We start from the raw sequence: 22096 nt of genomic DNA on the forward strand, positions 1-22096 counted from the left end.
CCTTGGAGCCAACAGGTGCGCGAGCCGCCGCACCTCAGCAGCGCTGAGTCACGCACCGCACGCCCGCGGCTCTGCGGAGCAATCGCTCACCTCCGCCACACGGCGCGGCTCCGCCGGCAGAGGGCGCTGCGCGGCGCGCGGCTCCTAATAGCCAGCAGGGGGCGCCCGAGAGCGGGGCGGAGTGCGGAGCTCCGCTGCTGCCCGCGCGCTGCCGCGTGCTGCGGAGTGATGGGCGCAGCTCCTGGTGTGTTTGTGTGTGTGTGTGCTGCTCCTGTTGTGTGTGTGTGCTGCTCGTGGTGTGTGTGTGTGCTGCTCGGTGTGTGTGTGTGCTGCTCGGTGTGTGTGTGTGCTGCTCCTGGTGTGTGTGTGTGTGCTGCTCCTGGTGTGTGTGTGGGTGCTGCTCCTGGTGTGTGTGTGTGCTGGTCCCATCGCTGACTTGGAATGATGCTGAGTTATAATCCCAGAGCACAGACACACCTAAAATGCCGTGAGTTTTTAACTGGTGCTTTTCCTCGGAATCCACCCCAATTACCAGCTGCACAACAGCAGCTGCAGCTCTGATCTTGATTGTGTTTAATGCCCAGGAACAGCCATGAAAAATTTCAGTTTATTTTGAAAAAGCTCCACTAAATTCCTGTTGCTGCCCGGGACTGGGGTTACCTGGTTCTCAGTGCTCTCTTCTGCTCTCATTCTGCAGCTGCAACTTAATGGTTTAACATCCACAGCAAGTAGTTTTCTTGGAAATTAGCAGCATGAAATCTAGATTAAACAAGATCGCTTACATTTGAGCTCCTCACCTTCCTAGTGTGTTTTTAGAGCGGGAAATGTTATGGCTTGGAATCTCATAAAAAAGGATTTATAATGGTCAATGATTAGCACATCAGTGCACCAGGTTGCAGCAAAATTGACTCAGGCTTTGTTTGCCTGGCTGTGATTCACCCATGTGCACACAAGCAGCAAGAAGTTCAGGCCCAAAGGGAACAACACAGTGTGGGATCTGGGGGTCACTGGGTGAGGAGAGGCTGAGGCTGCGGGCAGCTGGCCTGGTGGCCTCATCTGACCTGGGGCTGGGGCTGCCCACATCCCTGCGACTTGCCGTGCTCATCCTGGAGGTGTCTGCTGTTGGCAGCTCCCGCAGCACCAGGGCCGGTCAGTGGGCCCAGCTCATGGCTGCGGTGGGGCTGCTGGGACTGAAAAAGGTGGGAATGCATTTCACGACAGTCACAGCTCGAGCATCCTACAGTGCCAAAACGCAGAGGCAGCACATTCTGGCGTGGGCTTTCGTCCCGAGGGCTGGCCGTGCAGGACAAACGCTGCAGGGAGTTCAGCGAAGTGACTTCCTCCTCTGCAGATCTTCCCACCAGTGATGAAATCCTCTACCAACCATTCTCTGTCCTTCACCACACCTACATGATTTCTGATCTCTTAAAAAGAAATACTAAAAGAAAATGTAGCAAAGCAGGGTTCCTTGCACCACTTTGAAAACACAGCCAGCAGCCTGGTGTCATTCCCTGATTCTCTTCACAGAATCCAGCAGGAGAAAAGAGCCCTTATTTACACACAGCCGTTTGCTGATTTTTTCTCCAAAGCACCCCCAAGTCCTCATGAGAGCTGCACTGCGAGGGCCCTCACCCTCAGGCAGCTGCAGTTTGCCACAGGGAGAGCTGGAGTTAGGTGCTGGTAGCACCAGCCCGCGCTTCAGGAAGGCACCCCTGAAATGCCGGATATCTTTTATCCGGTGATGGTTGCTGTCGGTAAGGGGAGCTGACACCTGGCGTCTGTGAGCTGCGATGTGAGCGGGCTGTTTGCTCCCAGGAGCTGCACGGGGGCACTCAGCCACTCGCTGGGAAACAGGCCAGAATCCTCCCATCCAGGGCCTTCCAGTTTGTCAGCACATTCAGATCTGTTCTCTAGCAGGAAAGATGCACAGACAGCAGCACTTCAGCCCTAGCACTGCTGCAGTAAGCATTTATTGCAGTGCAGCGAGCAGTGCAGCAGCAAGTGCTGGGGAGCTGAGGGGTGTGCAGCACCCTGACCCCTCACAGGGATGGCAGTGCTGTACGTGCTGGGCAGGCGACAGCTGCCTGTTTCCTGTGCTCCTGGCACTGCTCAGCGCAGCTTCATGGTAGGCAGCACACACAGCCTCACAGCTGGGCTCCTTAACACTCAGCCCCTGCCCTGCTCACGTCCCAGGGCCATTAACAGAACGGAACAGGCAGGGTCTGGTTAGAAGGCTCAGTTCTGTCAATGAATCCACCCACTGCAACACTGTCTGAGACTTGAAGGAGATGAGGACGAGGAGCTCTGGAGCTGTGCTCACCCACCCCAGCAGATGTTGGTGGCCATGCATCGCAGTGTCATGCTGTGAGGCGGCACGATGCCCAGGATGCAGCTTTGCAGATCGGTTACTGCTTCCTCAGTGTCCTGCACCCAGGGAGCCACGTCGCCCACCTGGCCTCCGTGTGCAGAGCCTCGTGCTGTGCCAGTCTCCAACGCAGCAAGGCCGTTCTCTGACATTCTCCAAGGGCTTTAGTTCTGCAGAGCGGGGAAAGCCAACACAGAAAAGGTATGCAGAGGGATTCCTTTGTACTGAAGAGGAACTGACACTGCGCAGTGATACTATGAACCATGACAAATGCATTGCTGGGGCTCAAAAAACATATTTAGATAAATTCAGTCTTTCAGTGAAAAAAAAAAAAAAAGCTACGGAAACTACAGAAACATGAAGTAGGTGTAGAGAATTAGAGCAGGTGGGTTCACCAGGCAAATGTCCAGCATTGCAAAGCCAGTGCCCACTGTCCACAGTGCAGCCCACCCGCCTTGATGCCCATTGCAGCAATCACGGTAGCAGCACAGCCAGCCTGGGCACACTGAGCTGTGCTGATGGAGGACAGGGCAGGGGCTGCAAGGCCACGGTTTGGCAGGGCACTGCCTGCTGTGCCTGGGTGGTGTGGCTGCTGGCAGTGCCTGGCAGCAGCCTCCTGTGACACGGGCATTGCTGGGTTGGGTCAGGCACAGCTGCGGAAGGCAAGGGCTGTGATGGGATCCTGCAGCACCACTGGGATGGAATGAAACTGGCCCTGGCCTTGGGCAAGGGGGTGTGGGAGCAGGGAAGGGCACATGGGCTGGGCAGGGACGTTGGGGCTTATCTGTGTCACGGAGGTTCCTCTTTCTCTCCTCCTCCTTCTCCTTTTTCTCTCCTCCTCCTTTTCCTCCTCGCACTGGCATACGGCTGCCCCAGCCCTCAGCAGAGCAGTGCCTCACCTGGAAGGGAAAAGTCTGCACTGAAACACAGCACCTGGGCCATGGCACAACTGGGCATCCTAGTTTAAGGGCCCAGTTTGGGGCCTGCTTTGCAGGGGGGTTGGACTCAATGATCTCTGGAGGTCCCTTCCAGCCCCTACAATTCTGTGATTCTGTGATTTGCAGCCAAGGGCTGAGCAGCAAGGGATACTTCACAGCCAGAAGCTGTGCAGCCAGGGGCACCTCAGCACTGCAGCAGCTGCAGCCCGGCACTGACACTGCATCAGCTCCTGACTGAGCCGTCAGAAGTCAAAAAGGCCATACAAGAGTTAAGGCTCAACAAAGCTACCATAAATATTATGCAGCTGTTTATTATGGTGACACTTCCACAAGGAAATCCTCCTGTCTGCACAGCACAGGAAGCCGTTCCCTGGAATAAGCACACCCAGCAGACAGACAAAGACCACTTGGCAGCAGAATGGCTGCATGCTGGCGTGGGTCACCTCCGTGCTGCAGTGGCTGCAGGGGACACCTGCACAGCCCAGAGCTGCTGAGCTGCAGATGCAATGCAGCTGTCTGCCAAGTGCTGCAGGCCATTATGAACTCACTTTTACAGGGACTTTATCACAGAGTGTACCACTCATCCCTCAGGTGAGGGATCCCCAGCTCAGGCTCAGTGGGCAGCTACTGACCCAAAGCAGGAAGAGGCAGAGTTGTTATTATCATTTTAACTAATGCAACTGCAGATGCCATTCCTTACCTTTTTCTAAAATGCTGAGGTGAGCTCAGTCCACATAAAATGCAATCCCTATTTTCCCATTGCACTGCTGACTTTAATAACCTTGCTAATATTCTAGGGATCAAGTTCCTCTTGCAGTGTTAGCTCAGCAGCACAGCATTGAGCAGAGCCAATCAGAGCGTGCTCTGCACATTAGCCAAGCCACAAATGAACTCCTCTTCTTGAGTCCCGACAGCAGGAGCCACACAGAGAGGGCACATGGCAGCGGGTACAGACGGCACCAGCAAAAGTTGCTTCTTGCCACGAGGAGGAAATATTTCCCAGTGAGAGCCACCGCCACTGCACAGCCTCCCCTGGGTGTGGGTCTCCAGTGCCAGAGGATTTCAGGGCGCGAAGGACTGGGTGCGGGGCTGGGATGGTGGGCTCCCCTCCACTGGGGCTGTGCTGCAGATCTACAGGTCAGCCTGTAGTGCAGTCCCGTGTGCGTTCTGAAATGCTTCAGAAGAAAGAAAAGAAAGAAAATACCTCTCCTTGTGCTGAGATATAGGGCATGCAGGGTGCCCATGGATCAGCCCCCTTGCCTGCCTGCTTCTGCTCTGTGCCTGCTCCTGCCCTGAAGAGTTGACGGTATTTTCTTCACTGGTGCATGCTGAGCTGCCTTGGACGTCAACGTAGCAAGGAAAGAGTTAATGCAGAGAGACAATGGAATTTGCTGTGGGAAATGTTATTAATTTGGCATTTGATTTATGCAGAGTCAGGTGAGAAGCTGGGGCACTGAGCAGCTTCACAGGGCCTGAGCTCAAAAACCAGCTCAGGAGCCATCCTGATACTCTGAAGTCTCAAATTTCAAACACTGATGTTAAATCTTCCATTTCAAAATACCATTTCAGAAGCACAATTTAGAGAAAGCTGCCCCCTGCAGTGGAAATAATTTCAGGGAGAAATGGTGCTACTGACTACAGTGGTGACTACACAGGAGCTGAACAGGAGGTAACAAACTACACTGTGTGCTGTCTGCGTCTGGAGAGCAGCAGCCCCACAACTCTCCACCACATCCTGTGTGCGAAAAGCACCGCAGGGAACCGGTTGTGCTGCCAGAGCGAACGCCATCCGAAACGCAGTGAAAGCACTGCTGGACTCTGGCTAATCAACTCCTCTTGGAAACTTAATTTGTATTGATTGGGAACATCCAATGATGGAGATTAATACCAGGCAATGACTACACACTGTGCAGCACTTGTTTGCAGACAGTGGCTTTTTACTTACAAGGTGCTATATTGCCAATTCCCAAAGGGTAAAAAATAAAGTATTCTGATACCCGGGCAATTCCAGAACATTCTGGACAAAGTGCTGTAGCAGATGATCTGCAGCCTCCCTCTAGAGGTGCCACATGATGTCACACTCAGTGCCAGGTACCCTGTGTCACATCCCCACACCCCCTTGTGTCAGCTGTGCACGGCTCTGTCCTCCCCCAGGCATCCCCATCAGCTCCCAGGACCTGCTGTCTGCTTGCTCCCCCCTCCCCTGCTCCCAGCTCCCTCCCACCCTCTGGGCTCACACGGCAAGGCACCACGGCCCTCAAGTAAGCTTTCATACCACTTTATGAAATACCCAGAGACAGAACTTAAAGCCTTCCCCAGACACGCTTACCTTGCTGCCTTTCACCAAGCAGCACTCCATGTATTTGATGGTTCTCTTCTCAAACACTCTATTTGCTTTCTTTGGACTCAAATAAGAAGGAACAAGAAAACTGGAGTGCAGTGTGATAGCTGTTCCTTTTTCCTGACTCAGTGTGGATGGGGGAAGCTTTCCACTGCATAGGCTGGGAGTTCAGTCTGTCCATCTAGAGGCCGAATGCAGCCCTGCACAGTGATTCTTCCTTTGGCCCAGACCCCACTCACCAGTCGCTGGCTCAGGATCTCAACTTTGGGTGGCACAAAGTTCTGATCTCTGCAAACACCTGGGCAGCACGTATGTCCTACAGGGAGGAGAGGCAGGGTGGGCTTCTCTTTGTTGGTGTTTCACATTTTGGAGCTATCCTCACAGGTTTGGTTATACGAAGAATGATGGCTGCCTCTCTAACAACAGACTGTGAAGCAGTTATTGATTTACGAGGAAGCTCAACAGCGTGAGCAGCCCTACAGCAGCCAGGCAACACCTGCAGTGGGACGAGCAGCTCCTGCACTGTGCTGCTGCTGTGCACAGAGCGGGGACGCGGTGCAGTGCTGCTGGACACGGGGATGTGTGCGTTGTGCTCTGCTGCAGCTTGCCACGTGTGTCAGTGCACAAGCAGGACATGAAGCTTCCTTGCTTTTTTTTCCTGCTATTGGTCAGAAGCCACCATTGCAGTCTGTGCACATATGAAGAGAAGCAGACGGGAATCAAAGCTCTTATGATATATGACTGCAGTACTACTAAGGAGATTGCCACAGTCAGACACACACAGGATATAGCCCTATGAACACCGTGCTGCAGGGCTGTGTGGGCTGCATGTGGGATACCCAGAGACCTCAAGCACACCTCTCCTGGCAAGAGCCTCTGATTAACACATAGCTGCCATCGATGAAAAGAAATGCTGCACCTGTGGCTATTTGCATTCTGTTCCACTGTTTCACTGCACTCTTCACCAAAAAAATTACCATTATTTTAATTTCAAACACAATCTATACAAAGTATCTGTCCGTAAACACCAAGGTACCTTGCTTCCAGCTAACCACTCATAAATATTCATTAGAGAATTATGGAGCTATTAATGAGGGTAACTGCTGAGGAGCATTCATTAGCTGTCTTCCACAAGAAATGAAATTTGCATTTTTCAGTGTGGAAATCAGCTTTGTGAAACGGCACCTTGAATGGCAACAGAACTCCTCGTAAGGCAGTGAGCACACAGCCATTGCCAGGGTGCTGTGCGCTGTGCAGCTGAGGCACTTTATGGGGATGACAAAAAATGCTTTTCGTAAACCTTAACTGGAATCACAGAATCCTTCAGGTTGGAAAAGACCTCCGAGATCAGCTCTGTGCCACACTGGCTGTCCCTCTGCATTTCCCTGAGCACAGGGACTCGCTTCTGCCAAACTCACGGTGGCATGGAGACGCCTCTGTCAGTAGCTGTGATTCATCCTGAGTCGCACACTGAGGTCACTGCCTTCACGTTTCCTCTGATTAATTTCCCAGCAGGACACATCGCAGCGCTGTGTGGGACGAGCTCATGTTTCCATGGCACAAATGACCACAGTCCCACAGGAGGGACCTCTGGGTCCCATACGGCCAGGCCAGAGTGCCTGCAGTGACAGCGGGTGGGGAATGGAGCTCCCATGGAGCTGGTGATTGTCCTACAGCTGCAGCTAATGGAAACGCACAGGAGAATCCCAGGGGAGTGCATATTGGGTAGAGCAATTATTCCTCAGCCTGAAAGGCAAGACAGGAATCACATTCCCTAATGCCTCTCCTAAAGCAATAATTAATAGTTGCTCTTTGGCACTTGTATGGTACAATAATGGCATCGGAGAATGGGGAATGCAGGGCAGCCTGAGGTTCCCCTCAGCGGTGATCATTCGTAACAGAAGAGCTTTTACCCAAGAAATGAGAAGTTTCTGGATTTCAGGTGGGATTCACAGCCACAGCCCAGGTCAGTGGGCTACAAAGACATCTACAAAGCCGACCTGCTTGTCTCTGCCTGGGCTCCACCTGTCTCCAGCAGAGAGCTCCTGGGGACCTGTAACAGGAGACAGAGTGTCAGAAACCAGCACAGGAGGTGGAGCCTTTTCCTCAGGGCTGCTGGGTGCTGCAGAGCGGTGCCAGGCTGCAGGAGGCTGCAGAGAGCTGAGCTCCCATTCTGCTGCTCCCACACTGGCCCTGGGTTACTTCTCCAAAAGAATGGTGATGCATTGGCACAGCTGCCCAGGGGCGGGGAGTCCCCGTCCATGGAGGAGTTCAGACCCGCAGGGATGTGGCACTGACTCAGCACTGAATTCGCTCTTTAGAAACATAACCCAGTGCTGAGCAGGGGTCATGCAAATAAGGAGATACAGGCATTCCTCCTTCCCACAGGTGAATCAACATCCATCCATCCATACATGATGAATCGGAATTGCATTTTGCTTTGTGCAGATGTCTTGGAGGTGAGTTTGAAGCCTCCTGTGCCAGGGGTGAGCCCCAGGTGGAAAGCCCAGCCCAAAGCCTTGGGACAAGAGCCGGCATGCAAATAGGATGCTGAGGGCTTATCCTAAATGCATGGAATGACAAAACACTTTCTGACTTCCATGAGTGATTCACGGTTTTTACTATTTTGGGCAGACCTTTTTGAAGTCATCAGCACGGTTCCGCAACAGATTCCACTCCGCAAACCTTTGCCAGATGTTGAAACACCAAACACATCTGACCCATGGATCTCCTTTGCTTCCTCTCTCCCTGAACACGATGTTAACTTCTCTGGTTTCGGACAGTGGAAGCACTCAGCAATTGGGAAAAGCGCCCGCTCAGCACGCTGCTGGCAGCTGCGCTGTGGGATGCTGGTGGTGCTCTGCTGCCTGCAGGCACAGCGCACTGCTGGGTGCGGGTGCTTCCTGCAGGCACTGCAGCAGCCCGGCCTGAGCACTGCGTTCAGCATCACCACAAAGCACAGCCCTCATGGCTGACGTTGGATTAAATCAGAGACAAGGTAACAGATTTAGCTGGATCTAATGTAAAGTTTTAGCACGGTGTGGATGAAAAACGCTGGAACTGGATAGTAAACTTGTCCCAGCCATGTGGCACTGAGGCCTCCCACCAGGAGTGCTGCGGGATGTGCGGGAGGAGCCAGCGCTGGTCCCAGATGTGTCCCTGTGGTGCCGCTGTCCTGATGTTCTCATTGGGAGCACGGTTCAATTGCAGCATTCATAATGGAGTACCGCTCCACTGGGCCACACCAACACGCAGTTCCTGCCACGAGCTCCCAGCAGCAGTCCATGGCACAGCCTCCTCAGCTGCTGTCCCCACTCACACCGCCACCGGGCAGCATTTGGGCCACAGGCAGCGCAGGGCGGCCAGCAGCACAGGGCTTACGGTGCTGCCAAACCACACCAGCGTCCATAGGAGAGCAGGCACAGCACGCACAGATGCGTTTGCATAACAGGAGGAAGGAGAACATCTCCATTATTAGGGAGGAATGTTTCCCGGCACAGCCTTCCTGCAGCTCAGCAACCCCTGGTGCAGCAGGCAGGCATCACCGGAGCTTCGCAGCCGCACACCTCCCGAGTGGGAGCGGCTTCCCGTCAGGCTGGTTTCAGGCCGGTTTCAGGCTCTCCCCACTTTCCATCACCCCACCCTGACGCACTGCTGCTGCAGTTGATAGCACTGCACATGCTCTAACCAGGGCTGCTCCTCGGCTGTGCAAGGGAGTGTCGGGGAATTCCCCGCGTGATTCAGGTGTGACCTCCACACTCAGCTCCAGGCTGTGCCACCCCGAGCTGAGATTTTCCATTTCCCCTCCGTGCGGTGCAGCACCTCGACCCCTCCTGGCAGCACAGTGTGCTCTCCACTGCCCCAGCCGGGAACACAGAGCACGCCGGTGTGAGAGCTGCAAGCACCCTAGTGTTCCTGCCCAGGGAAGCAGAAAACATGGAAGAGAGACCTTGAAAGCCACAACACCCACATACTACAGCCCTGGGGCTCTGCCGAAAGGGACTCTGCATCTCTTTGACGTCTCATGCATGAGAGGGGTGAAACAAAGCTCTAAATATTGCAGCACAGAGTGCAGAAATGAGGGCTGACCCTGCACACTCTGCACTCAGTAGTGCAGCATGCCCTGCAGCTGGCAGCCTAGAGACTGCAGCTCAGCACTGCGCTGCTGAAGGGCACAGGCTTGGCATGCACCCCAAGCTCTGCTCTCCTCAGGTGCCGGGAGCACACTGCTCCATCCCCACACACAGCACTGGCAGCACACTGCTCCATCCCCACACACAGCACTGGCAGCACACTGCTCCGTCCCCACGCAGTGAAGGTCCCGCTGCTGCCAGGCGCTGCGCAGTGTGCACTGATCACATGGGCCCTGGGAATGGGGTTCATTTTTTCTTGGTTCTCCTCCTGCTGCAGTCTCCCCTCGTTCAGCCTGTTACTGCACTGCTCTGACACTAGCAATAGGCACAGAAATCGTTGGTTACACAAACACAGCCCCCGACACGGCAACAGCAGGGTAACACGGCACAAAGGGAACTGCTTATAGCGGAGGTAACGAGGTAAAGGCTTCTGCTGTGCAAATGGGAGTTGAAAACAAAAACAGAGCTCTGGCAGAGGCCTCCCGTGCTGTCCTCACCCGGGCTGGGAGCTCCATGCACGGAGCAGGGCCAGCACCGTGGTACCAGCAGCAATGGGAATGCTGCGGTCACAGCGGGCAGCGCGGTGCCTGGAAACCCCGCCGGTGGTGCAGCTGACACGGAGGTAAGCCTGCTGCGTTCCCATTCTCTGGGTCTGTTTGAAGCTGGCATGAATCAAGTCAGAGGGTTAATCCCCACCTCGCAGACACGGCGAACAATGCCATGCTAATGCTTTCCTGTGGATTTGCTAATTCGACTTTTCTTTTCTGGAGACATCAAAGCAGGATCCTGCAGAAGAGAACTTCCTCATCAGCACAGAGAAAAAGGAAATCACTCATTTAGTGGAAAGGATGCAGACATACCAAAGGGAAACATTTCCATTTTCTTTTTATAGCTCTGAAAAAGAACTTAAAAGGGTGCATTCCCTACAGTCTGTGTTCATCGCAGAGAAATGGAACTTTGGGCCCTTCCACACAGCTGCCCTGTTCTCTGGCCCTATCAGTAAGAACGCTGATAAAATGAATGCAACATCATTTTGTCATTCACAGCGTTGTACCGTATCGTTTAAAAAGAGAGGAAGGGAGCCAGGAGGAAACAAAGGACATGCGGAGAGCCCAACACAAACGTCGGAGGAGATCCTGAGCACCCAGCCAGCACTGCGTGTCCTGTGACCCATCCCAGAGAACTGCGGGTGCCCCACCAGGGCACACTGCTCCAGCACAGGCACTCTGCAGAACTTCTCTCCAGAGGAAGCCTCGAGTTAATTACATTAATGGCAAACAGTGCGCACACAATAGCTCTGCATACAGATCTGCCCTGCTCCCACCTGCTGCTGGCTGCGGGCACAGCGTTCGTGCTCTGCTGCCGGCCACTGCAAGACACCCAACAGCTTCTGCTGAGCACACTGCGGGGCTGCCAGGAGGCTGCAGGCACTTCAACTCCAAAGTCAGCACCAAGTAAAGCTCTCATCGCAGCTGCAGGCAAGACAAAAAGCTCGCAGGCCGACCCAAGGATGGGAGGAGAGAGGCCGAGCAATTCCTTCACTACATCTGCAAAGGGGCAGTGAGCGAGGGAGCCGGGGCTGCATGGGGCTTCTTGCTGCCCTGCTGGTGGTGCAGAGCAGTGAAACCATCAGACGTGGTTCCATTTCCTGGAGCTAAGAACAAGCCTGTTGTCCATGGGGTTTGCTGGAGCTTTTCCCACCCTCGGCTTTTATCCAACACAGTTTAAAAGTTACAGCCTGTGGAACTGCCGGGCAGCTCGGAGACGTTCCTGCGCCTCGGTAGCACAAGGCTTTGTGGGCTGCCAGCAGCTGGGAGTGCCCACCGAGGGACAGGGGCTCCCTGGGAGCTGCAGTGCCCCCAGCACAGCGCTGGGCCCCACACAGGGGCTCCCCGGCCTTTGCTTCCCTGGGCCCCACGGCCAGCACACGGTCAGCTGCACTGCCACAGCCTGGCGAGGAGCCCTGCGTGGCCCCGCAGGGACAGCTCACGTTTTATGGCACATCTGTTGGTGATGGCTGCCTGTCACCTCACAGGGAAGCGCTGAGCACCTACACGGAGCTGGCGGAGCCACGCGGCTGCGGCTGCACATGGCCACAGACTGATGGGCCACGGGTTTCCTCCTATCCCAGCCAAGCTGTTTGTTTAAATCTTCTGCAGAAGTGAATTCCAGAGAGATACAATGCACTAGCGAAAGAACATGTATTGGCTCCAAATGTACTGACCTTCCAATTCGCACTTGGCTACTTGAAAAGTACTGTTGCTAATTATAATTATTACTGCATCAAAGGAAGAGTGCTCAGTTTTAACCATTAGATTTAACTAAGAAGAGTAACTCAAAGCCTCGAAAAGTTGCGTGGAATTCCATTGTGAGCCTTTCAAAAATTACCTGAAAAATCAGCCTCAGAACGTGTCATCCCACCTGAGCGTGCTCTGATCTTTTAGCTCAGTTGATGTCTCCTTGGAAATCAATGGATCTCTGACAAAAAATATCGTATGCCACACATGTAGTTATATTCTCATCGTGCAGAAATATGAATAAAAGTACCTATCTAAGTGGAAAACTCTAATTGCAAATCAGCATGCTTTAAGCACAGTATACACCTGGAAAGTGCCCTGTAAAAAGCCAGCTCGGCAGTTCCCCCCCAGGCCATCAGTGCTCTCTGTACATGTCACAAATGTGCAATGTGCAGAAATCTGTTGCTACTTCTGGAAATAAAACCCGCAGCCCGTTTGGCCACTGCGCACCCAGAGCTCAAAATAACACTTGTGGAGAGCTGCAGCAGCAGGGCGGGCTGCGGCACGGGACAGCCAGGGACAAACACACCTTATCTATAAATACATCAACAAACACACAGGCAGCCGCCGGCCGTCCCAGGCTCCAGCTCCAACACGGGCGCTTTGTGAGCGGCTGCAGTGAGCAGAGAAATGGCAGCAGCTGGGGGAGGGCAGCCCCGGTGTGGGGCACGGCGCTGGGCACGTCCTGCTGGGCATGACCCCTGCCCCTGGCTCTGATGGCAGCTGGACAATACTGCTATTTCTACACGTAATTGCACAGTAGTTGAGGATTTCAGCAACAGTACAACATCAGCACGTGCTCTGAATGCTCTCCACTGTGTACGCTTTCTCCTGAGTCAATGTCCAGGCACGTATGTCAGCTACATGTATTAATGAGGGCTTCCCTAACCCTCCGTTCCGAGTGCTCCCCTCAGAACAGCTTTTGTGCCTGAGGTTCACCTCACAGCGTGCTCAGGCCCCAAAGCCCCGCACTCAGCTCCCTTATGGGGCACCGACAGCAGCGGGCACCCCCCAGGCACACAGCAGGGACTCTCTCAGGCCCACACCTGCTCTGCTTGCCATCAGCACACAGAGGCAGCAGCACTGGGACTAGTGCTGCTGTCCCGACTCCTGTGTCGCCCTATGGGCAGCCTGCATGATGTGCACAGCCACAGCTGCACACACACACAGCTGCTCACTGCAGCCCTGCCTCACCAGCAGCTGTGCCCTTTGGACACCCGCACACAGCATGCAGAGCACGAGGTGTGCACAAGTGATGGCCTGCTGCTGCCCTGCTCCCAGCCCTCCTGCTGACTGCGCTCAGAACCCAGCAGGGATGGTGTGCAGCAGGGCTTGCTCTGCCTTGGGCTGGGATTTGCTCTGGCCTCTTAGTCGCTCCTCTCACAACCTTGTTTCACACATTTTTGCCTCCACAGCTGTGCGCTGTTCTCCTGGGCATGCCTCATTCCTCACCATTTAGTTTCTGACCACTGCCAGGTGACCTAGCCAAGGACTGGAGACACTGAAGATGCATGGGAATCACACGCACCTTCTGACCCCACAGAGCTCCCTGCAGTCACCGAGGGGCCGGAGCCCTGCTCAGTGCTGCAGGTCAGCCTAACCCCATCCCACCACCAGGGCAGCAGGGTGCACTCAGTCCCCCAGCCTCACAAGCACAGCTCAGACCTATTGACAATAGGGGCGTCTCCTCCAGTGCCAGTGTCGGATGTGAGCCTCCAGAATGTCCTCTAGACAGGAAGAAACACACGGGCAGGAACATGTTTCTTATTTTGTTCTCTCTGCATGACCTCAGCTCTTTTTATTTTCTGTTTCGCTGCACTGCTAAGCATCTTCAGCCAGCACAGGCCTCAGCCCTTCTGTCTTTGTAAAGCCCATGTCCCAGCCTTCTGCTGTCTCTGTTCCTATGCAGCACCACGTCCCTTCGGACTCCCCCATCCTTCCCGTAACACCAGGTGACAGCATGCTCTGTCAGAGATAGGTTTTCTTTTGCATCTGATGTAAATACTTCCAAAATGAATGATGACTGTATCTGGAATTCCCAGAAGATGAAAGTCCTGACTTCTGGCCACAGTACTCCTTCCTACTGGAAGATAACTGCAGGACCAGTGTTGCAGTGACAGGTTATGTGAATGGGCAATTAATTGAGTTTGCTGACTTGTAGCAAAGAGAAAAACACACAGACCTGCACAGGAAATGCTCTTCTACATAGAATGTTTTTCCTTGTCTCTGCTAGAGACAACAGTGATTCATAATGAAGGAAGTGCTATGCACATCATGCAGAAAATTGTGTGTCATAACCAGCACCATTGTGTGAGCACCTGATTGTAACTGGCTGATGGCAACTAATCCCCAGTATTGTAGTGGGAGGAGGGAAAAATGCCAGTTACAGCTGATGATTAACACCTGTGATGTTAAGAAAGGTTTCACATTGAAATAAGGATGTATTAAATTTAGGTACAGAGCTGTGCACAGTGGGAGCACTACTATGTCTCTTTCAGGTGGGGCTGGAGGCTGGGGGGTTAGGGTTAGGGTTAGGGGGACAGCAGAGCAGAGAGGACAGCAACACCAGAGAGTCGGTGTCATTAAGCCAAGCAAGCGTTAGCCTAGCTCTAGAGCTCCTTACAGTCCGAACACAGGAGATAGCACTGACAACTCTGGGAGCTGCTGATGTGCCTGTGCTATGTGCCAGTGCACACTGCACACAGCCCAGATGCTGCTGGAAGCCCTGCACACAGCATGGCAGCCGGTGGGGTGCGCAGCGTCCTGTGCCTCGTGCTCCCCTTTGCTGCACTACATAAAATGCAAATGCAAAATGCAGCTCCTCTGACAAACCTGACTGTTATGGTGCTGGCAGAAGACTGCAGGCTCTGAGGCAGCCCTGCTATCTGACTGACCACTGTGTGCTGCTGGAGGCCAAGTTCTCTAGGTTCCTGAGCACAGCAGATCCATGGGTCTGGCCCCACCTACGAGTTCCAGCACGCCATCCCTCTCCCCCCAAAAAACTGCACAGTGCTCCCTAACAAGGAGCTCACCCCTCCAGCCCTCCTGTTCCATGTGCCACCCAGTATGGTCTGAGGATGCTGAGCCAAGGCTTCGGGCACCAGGTGCCTTTGCAGTCCCTCTTGTGCCTGTGTGCTTGCTTATCCCACACAGAGCAGAACAAGTCACTTATGCTCTTTTGGCACAAGTGCTGTGGCTGCATTCCTGTTTTTACAATCTCAGCAAGGCAGTAAAATTAAGCAGAAGGAAGAGCTGCATTTGCTACCTAGAAGCCAGGTGTGCAAGGCAGTAAGACACACGAGCAGCAAGCAGGCACTGTGCATTCAGTAGCACTGGGGTGGTTGCGGGGCAGGCAACCAACACGCGTGCAGCAGGGTGGGCACCAAAGCCTGGCAGCTGAGCAGTGCCCTCCTCACGGGCTGCCACACCTCAGGGCTGGAGCTCCTCGTTCCAATGACAAACGGATGCTTCTAAAAGAACTCTTTGGGGTGGTAAGTCCATAATTAAAAAAGATGGGAGCACTTCAGGTGCAGTGTTCTCCACACGCGCTGGCTGCTGCCGCCGCCTCCTCGGCGTGAACCCACTGCTCACCACGAAGCAGCCGGCACCACGGCCACACAGCGGGCAGACGGGGCCGAGGCAAGGCGGTGTGAGCACAGGGAGCTGGGGTCAAGCTGTGTAAGGCACCTGCTTCTTGGGGAGGAGGGCTCTCAGGTGCAGGCCCTGCAGTTCTTCCCACCGGGCACCAACATGTAAAAATAAAGTGGCATTAACGTAGCTTTTAACGATCATTTGTAAGCCAGTCCAGTGACTGTATTACATTTTGAGTATTTTCTTTTTAATTTAAAAGTTTGGGGGTTTTTTGTTCGTTTTTTAAGAAAGAGGTGACATACACAGAAAAGCAAAACAGATGTTTCCAAAGGCAGTCATTGCCCAGATCCCTACTCTTATTTCTTGAAATTGAGGCATTTTTTCTACCAAAAAGTGTTTCATATGTCAGGGGCAAAAGGCCAAGCCATACAGCATCGCTTGGTAGCTGACAACATCCAGCACCAGAAAGAGAGTATTACTGATACATTAACACAAACCTCATCTTTAGTTCCAGTCACATGTGAAAATGCCACTGGGAAAGCACGGCTGTGGTGTTTGGCATACATGTGAGCCTTACCAAGGGGATGAAAGCAGAGTCTCACAGGCCAGCATCCCGACCACCCCCCCTCCTTCAGGGGACTGCTGGGACGGAGGCTGGGGAGAAACCCTGTGGCTCCCAATGCACCAACACAGCAATGGATGGGGAACTGCTGGCACGGTGCCTATGGCAGCAACAGCTTCTGCAAAACCCCTCATTGTAACGCAGTAAGCAAGTGAGCTCAGAAACCAGCAGAGACAAGTCCAAATTTAATGCAAAACATGGAAAAGTGACATTCATTTAAATACTAAAAGAGGAAACTCGAGTGCTCAAAACTCGAGGGCTCGAGTGCACCCTCACCAAGTTTGCTGATGACACCAAGCTGAGCTGTGGGGTTGACATACTAAAAGGAAGTGAAGCCATCCAGAGGGACCTTGACAAACTCAAAAGGTGGGCCTGTGTGAACCTAATGAGGTTCAAAATGCTGAGTGCAAGGTTTGCACTTGGGTCAGAGCGATCCCAGATAGGTGTACAGACTGGGAGAAGAACTCCTTGAGAGTAACTCTGCAGAGAAGGATCTGAAGGTACTGGTGGATGAAAAATTATAGATGAGCCAGCAGTGTGCTCTTGCATTTCAGAAGGTCAGTGGTATCCTGGGCTCCATCAGCAGAGGGGTGGCCAGCAGGGACAGGGAGGTGATTGTCCCTCTCTTCCCTGCTCTTGTGAGGCCCCATCTGGAGTGTTGTGTCCAGGTCAGGGGCCCCCAATACAGGAGGGATGTGGAGCTGTTGGAGAGGGTCCAGAGGAGAACCAAAGATGATCAGAGGGCTGGAGCACCTCTCCTATGAAGACAGGATGGGGGATCTGGGCTTGTTCAGCCTAGAGAAGAGAAGGCTGTGGGAAGATCTCACTGCAGCAAGTCACTATCACTATCACTGTCACTATCTACTCTTAACAAGTAAAAACTCTTCCTTCCAAAAAAGGAAGAATGGTTTTAAGCTCAAGGAGGGAAGATTTCGATTGGATGTCAGGGGGAAGTTCTTTACAGAGAGAATGGTGAGGTGCTGGAACAGCTGCCCAGAGAGGTCGTGGATGCCCCATCCCTGAAGCCATTCAAGACCAAGTTGGATGGGGCTCTGGGCAGCTTGGTCTAGTGCCTGACCTGGAGATTGGTGGCCCTGCTGTGGCAGGGGGGTTGGAACTTGATGATCCTTGAACCCAAGCCATTCTATGATTCTATGAATGATTCTCAAAATGGTTTAGTCCTGTGGAACTCCACAAGGTACCACGTTCCAAAGGAAACCTTTGGAAGAGAGCAGAAACTCTTCAGTGGTGGAATCGAGCAGTCAGTGTGCTCCAGGTTCCTAATAAGCCATGTGTCTGGGTACCCATCTCAGCTAGAGGTCACCTCGTGGTGACAAGATTTTATCTGCACTCTCTGTCATATTTTCCCCTAATAGCAGGTGGGTCAGGAACCCCACAGCCTGGCACGGGACACTTTGGCAGCAGGGCCCCTAAAACGGTGCCCAGTGGCAGTGTGTGTGGTGCCCAGCATGCCCAGAGGCCATTACCACACTCCTGGACCAGGCGGTACAGCCCAGGGGGAAACAGAACAGTGTGGGTACAGTTTGTGTGGCGCCCACCATCCGCATTCTCTGCACCCTCACCTAGCTGAACTTCATGTATGGGTTCAATCTCAGAGCAGTGTTCCTCCGAGGCCAGCCCCTGGGAAGCAGCATGCACAGATGCTGGTGGCACCGATCCCATGTATGCAGTCTCCTTGCTGGAGAAGAGGCCCAAATTCTAAAATTAAGTGCTCAGAACGAGCACTTTCTTAGCCCACTCTGTATCAGTAGTTACTGAGCAATTCACAGCAGATCTAAGATTAGCTAATGAAGTCCAGTGACTCATCTGCCAATCCTCCCTGCCACAGGGAAAATTCCATTTTTCTGTACCAACAAAACTTCAGTTGTGCAAATTATAAATGAACGCAGCTTGGAGAGGTCATGGCGACATGAGGATGCTTATCTAGAGCTACTGGCACAGACTGTGCTGCCACTGGAGCAGTGCATACCTGCGCTCCCCGCAGCAGCACGTGGCTGCTCCCCCAGTGCCCAGCCCCACAGCACCAGCCAGCACAACCCCAGCCCAAACCCCTCATTAGCTCACGCCCATCAACTAATTAAAGCCATACCAATTCACTACAGGCTTCAGCAAGCTATATCGCTGAGCAAAATTATGAGGTGGAGGAAAGTAATAAAGAGAATCAAAGCAGAACCCACAAGCCAGAAATAAAATGCAAAACAAGCCCAAACTTCAGACACAGGCACTGCAGCGCCAGTGGGGCCAGCGGGCCTGCAGGGAGGGGCAGCAGCCAGACCCCAGTGCCAGGAAGGAGCCCCAGTGTCCTGCAGCATGAAGGCTTCACGACCACCCAGGTCATGGGGTACAGTCGCCATCACAGTACAGTTGCAGGTCCAAAATGCACAGCTGGGGCTCTGCTCAGCATCCAGTTCAGATCTTCTTTTCCATACACGTTGTTTCAGGCCACGTTAGGTTCTGGTTATCAAAGCCAAATGTTCCAGCCTTTGGTATCTAATGCAAACCAGCTTACCATTTATGTATTTTTCCCAGAGAAATCAATTTTAAGAACAACTCACCCAACTTTGAGTTTTATAATATGCACTTAAAAAAAATATTCAGAAGAAAGCAAATACTTTCCATACAGGAGAGGTGCTGGGTTGGATGCCAGCAGCTTGCTCTTACTGGGCACCGCCAGTGCTGCTTAGAAATGCTCTGCTATCAGTAGTAATGAAACCTGGACAGTAATGATCATCTAAGGATCCAGCAAAATCAGAAAACTGACAGCCTAGCAGCTGCCTGTGGCCAGCAGAAGGCTGCTCCCACCTTCACAAGGGGCTGCTCAGGGCCTCTTGCCCACCAAGGGCAGCTGCAGCCGCAGGGAAGGTCTGCGCTCCAGGACTGCAGCCGAGCCAGCAGGGCATGCTAACACAAAGCACAGCTATAGCTGAATGTAGCCAGCTGGCCAGAAGGATGATTTTTTTTCCCCAAGGAGTGGCAGAGAACCCTGCAGAACCAGCCCAGTGCCAGCGGCCGCTGAACCAGCATCTCAACACCCGTTACTGCCCGGCACGCAGGGCGCACGGGGCCCAGCAGGGCACAGCTCAGCCCCCTCCTCCCGGCACCAACACCTCCAGCCTGCGGGACTATGGCAGGTAAAAAGCTGAAATTCCACAAATCAGTTATGACAAATGATTGCTTCGGGTCAACAGAAGGCGTGGAGAGTTCAATTACACCATAAAACGGTTGGTGTAGGTTTTCCTGCAGCCTGGCTGCCAGCCCCTTGCCACGGACAGGGAGGGATGAGGTGGGGGCTGGCCCACGTTCCGTGCCACGTACCACCACACAGCTGGCACCCAGCTGGTGGGTGAGCCAGCAGCTGGTGATGAGAGACCACCAGCCCAAGCCCAAACGGCACCGTCACGGGGGCACCCCACAGCTCACCAAGACACGGGTGCTGCTAAGCCAGGGCACCTGCTGGGTTCATCAGAGCCAGCTATATAACCAAATCACTCTCCAGTTCTATAAAACACCCCACTTCTCCCCTTCAGAGAGTGTGAACCCACTGGGCACAGCTCTCGCAGGGGTGCGGAGACGCTCCCAGACCTGACAGGCTGCTCAAGATGTGAGAGATGTGAGGCGGAGGGAAGGTGGATTGTGCACATATAGCTGCAATCTGCAGATTCAGAATATTTGCAGAACGCCTTCTTACAAGGAAATAGTAATAGCTTTAGTATTTAAATCAGAATAAAATACAGAAAAATCCCAACCCAAAATACACCAAAGAACAATCTGTGATTCTGCAGGCCCTACGCTTAGGACATCAGCTGTTTGAGCCGAAGCACAGCTGTAGGGCTCAGGAGGAAACCTCCAAAACCGCAGCGTGGAGCAGAGGCGGCTATAAGAAGCCGTTAGTGTAACAGGAACTGAAATGAACTGAAGCAGCCCTACCATTTCCTAAAGCCACATGCAAGTTTTAGAATTATATGAAGGGAAACCTTAACAATTGAGCAGAAAGAACAGTGTCACCAGACGTAGGAACTGATTAGTGGTGTTCAAGGGGTAACTCAAAACCAATTGGCAGAGAATACTGAAGACAACTTACAATCCCTGAAGAACTTCCACTTTTTTTTAGCCAAATAGTTTTGCTTTGTCAGAACAAAAGACTAAAGTAAGCTGTTCAGAGCTTCACATCATTACATACAACAGAAACTTCCACTTAACTTCTTAAAATCAGATAAGAAATGGAATACCAGTATGCTCTTGGCTTTTGCTTCTGCATTTGCTGCATAATTCTTATCACTTATCTGCATAATGGACAAGGCAAAAAGGCAATTTGCAGTGAGATTTTTGCTTTAAGCCTTGCCAAAACCAAAGAACAATCATTTCAGTGAGCCAGCTTCTTCAACTCCCATCTGCAGATGGACAGCCACGCTTTGTGCTGGGATATTGCTTAAGGCTGGTGTGTAATCCACTTGCAGAGCTCAGCCTCGAGTTGAGGAAGGACACACACACAGGTCAGGCTGCTCAGGCCCCCTGAGGGCTATGTTCTGTCTATACTGAAACTCAGAATCACAGAATCACATGTCCCGGGTTGGAAGGGACCTCAAGGATCATGAAGCTCCAACCCCCTGCCACAGGCAGGGCCATCTACCTCCCCATTTCATACTACACCAGGCTGCCCAGGGCCCCATCCAATGGCCTTGAACCCCTCCAGGGATGGACGGGGCATCCACAGCCTCTCTGGGCAGCTGCTCCAGCACCTCACCACTCTCTCCATAAAGAACTTCCCCCTGACATCCAACCTCAATCTGCCCTCCCTCAACTTAAAGCCATTTCCCCTTGTCCTGCTGTTATCTACCCATTCAAAGAGTTGATTCCCCTCCTGTTTGTAGGCTCCCTTTAGGTATTGGAAGGCTGCAATGAGGTCACCCCGCAGCCTTCCTTGCACTCTGCAGCCGTGCACAGCCAAGCAGCGTCCATCTGCTGACTCACCTTCAGCAGCTCTTCAGGTTCACTCATCTGCTTCATCCTTTAAGCTGGCATTAACACAGACACACGTCAGATCCTGGCAGCGCAAGGATACAGAGAACAGTGTCACCAGATGCCACCCCACAACTTGTTGAGAAGGGCCACAGTCCCCCCACCCCTCAGAGGGCAGTGAGCCAGTCCGGGCTGTTTGATTGCTGACAGAGGGCCTGGCCGGGGCTCAGCACCTAAGGTTCTCCTTCAGCTCCCCGTGTGCAGGCAGTCAGGTGGCAGAAAGTATTCTTTGCATTGTGCGGGGCCCGGCGGCCTCAGGGCTGTCCCACACAGGCACAGGGATGCAGCCCATCCCCAGGTACGAAACACGCCCTGGGAAAACGGTGGGACACAAAGCTGGAGGCTCCAGGTGTGACTGCAGGGGCCGCTCCGCACAGCACCGCACGGCCCGGCTCCGACATGGCTGCCTGGGCAGGCTGCCACTGCACCAACGGCTGGCGGGGCCTTACATGCAGCGGGGGTTGAAGTGCAGCACTGCTTCATCACGGAGGGCCCCCGGACATCTGCACTGCCAGCCCTACTGCCAGCATCAAGGGGAGGACACTGGGCTTGATCTTACCTTCCCTATCCGTTCCATGTTGCTCGCAGCACTGACGCCAGGATGGAGAACAGAGGCACTGGGCACCGGCCCTCAGAACTCGAACCAGCAGGCAGTGAGACCCAGAGCGTGGGGCACCTGTGAGCTGTGCCTGGGGCAACCGGCACCATCTGCAGATCGGAGCAGCTCCAGGTAGCTGCTTTTCCTGGACGTGGGGGTTTTGCTTCTTTT

The 22096-nt window shown here is 53.4% G+C and overlaps 1 long non-coding RNA gene across 1 annotated transcript; it reads right to left on the bottom strand.

The window, feature by feature from the left end:
* Nucleotides 1-358: 358 nt before the first annotated feature.
* LOC122159935 lies at nucleotides 359-21635 on the bottom strand. The gene is made up of 4 exons (XR_006168709.1): nucleotides 21280-21635; nucleotides 5633-7697; nucleotides 4004-4478; nucleotides 359-3264 (listed from the first exon to the last, which is right to left on the bottom strand). It is a non-coding gene; the product is annotated as an uncharacterized LOC122159935 (long non-coding RNA).
* Nucleotides 21636-22096: the final 461 nt, after the last annotated feature.

This window comes from Centrocercus urophasianus, unplaced genomic scaffold, assembly GCF_019232065.1.
Source record: "Centrocercus urophasianus isolate 14NV4802_14NV808 unplaced genomic scaffold, USGS_Curo_1.0 seq_17, whole genome shotgun sequence".
In the NCBI taxonomy this organism is placed as follows: domain Eukaryota; kingdom Metazoa; phylum Chordata; class Aves; order Galliformes; family Phasianidae; genus Centrocercus; species Centrocercus urophasianus.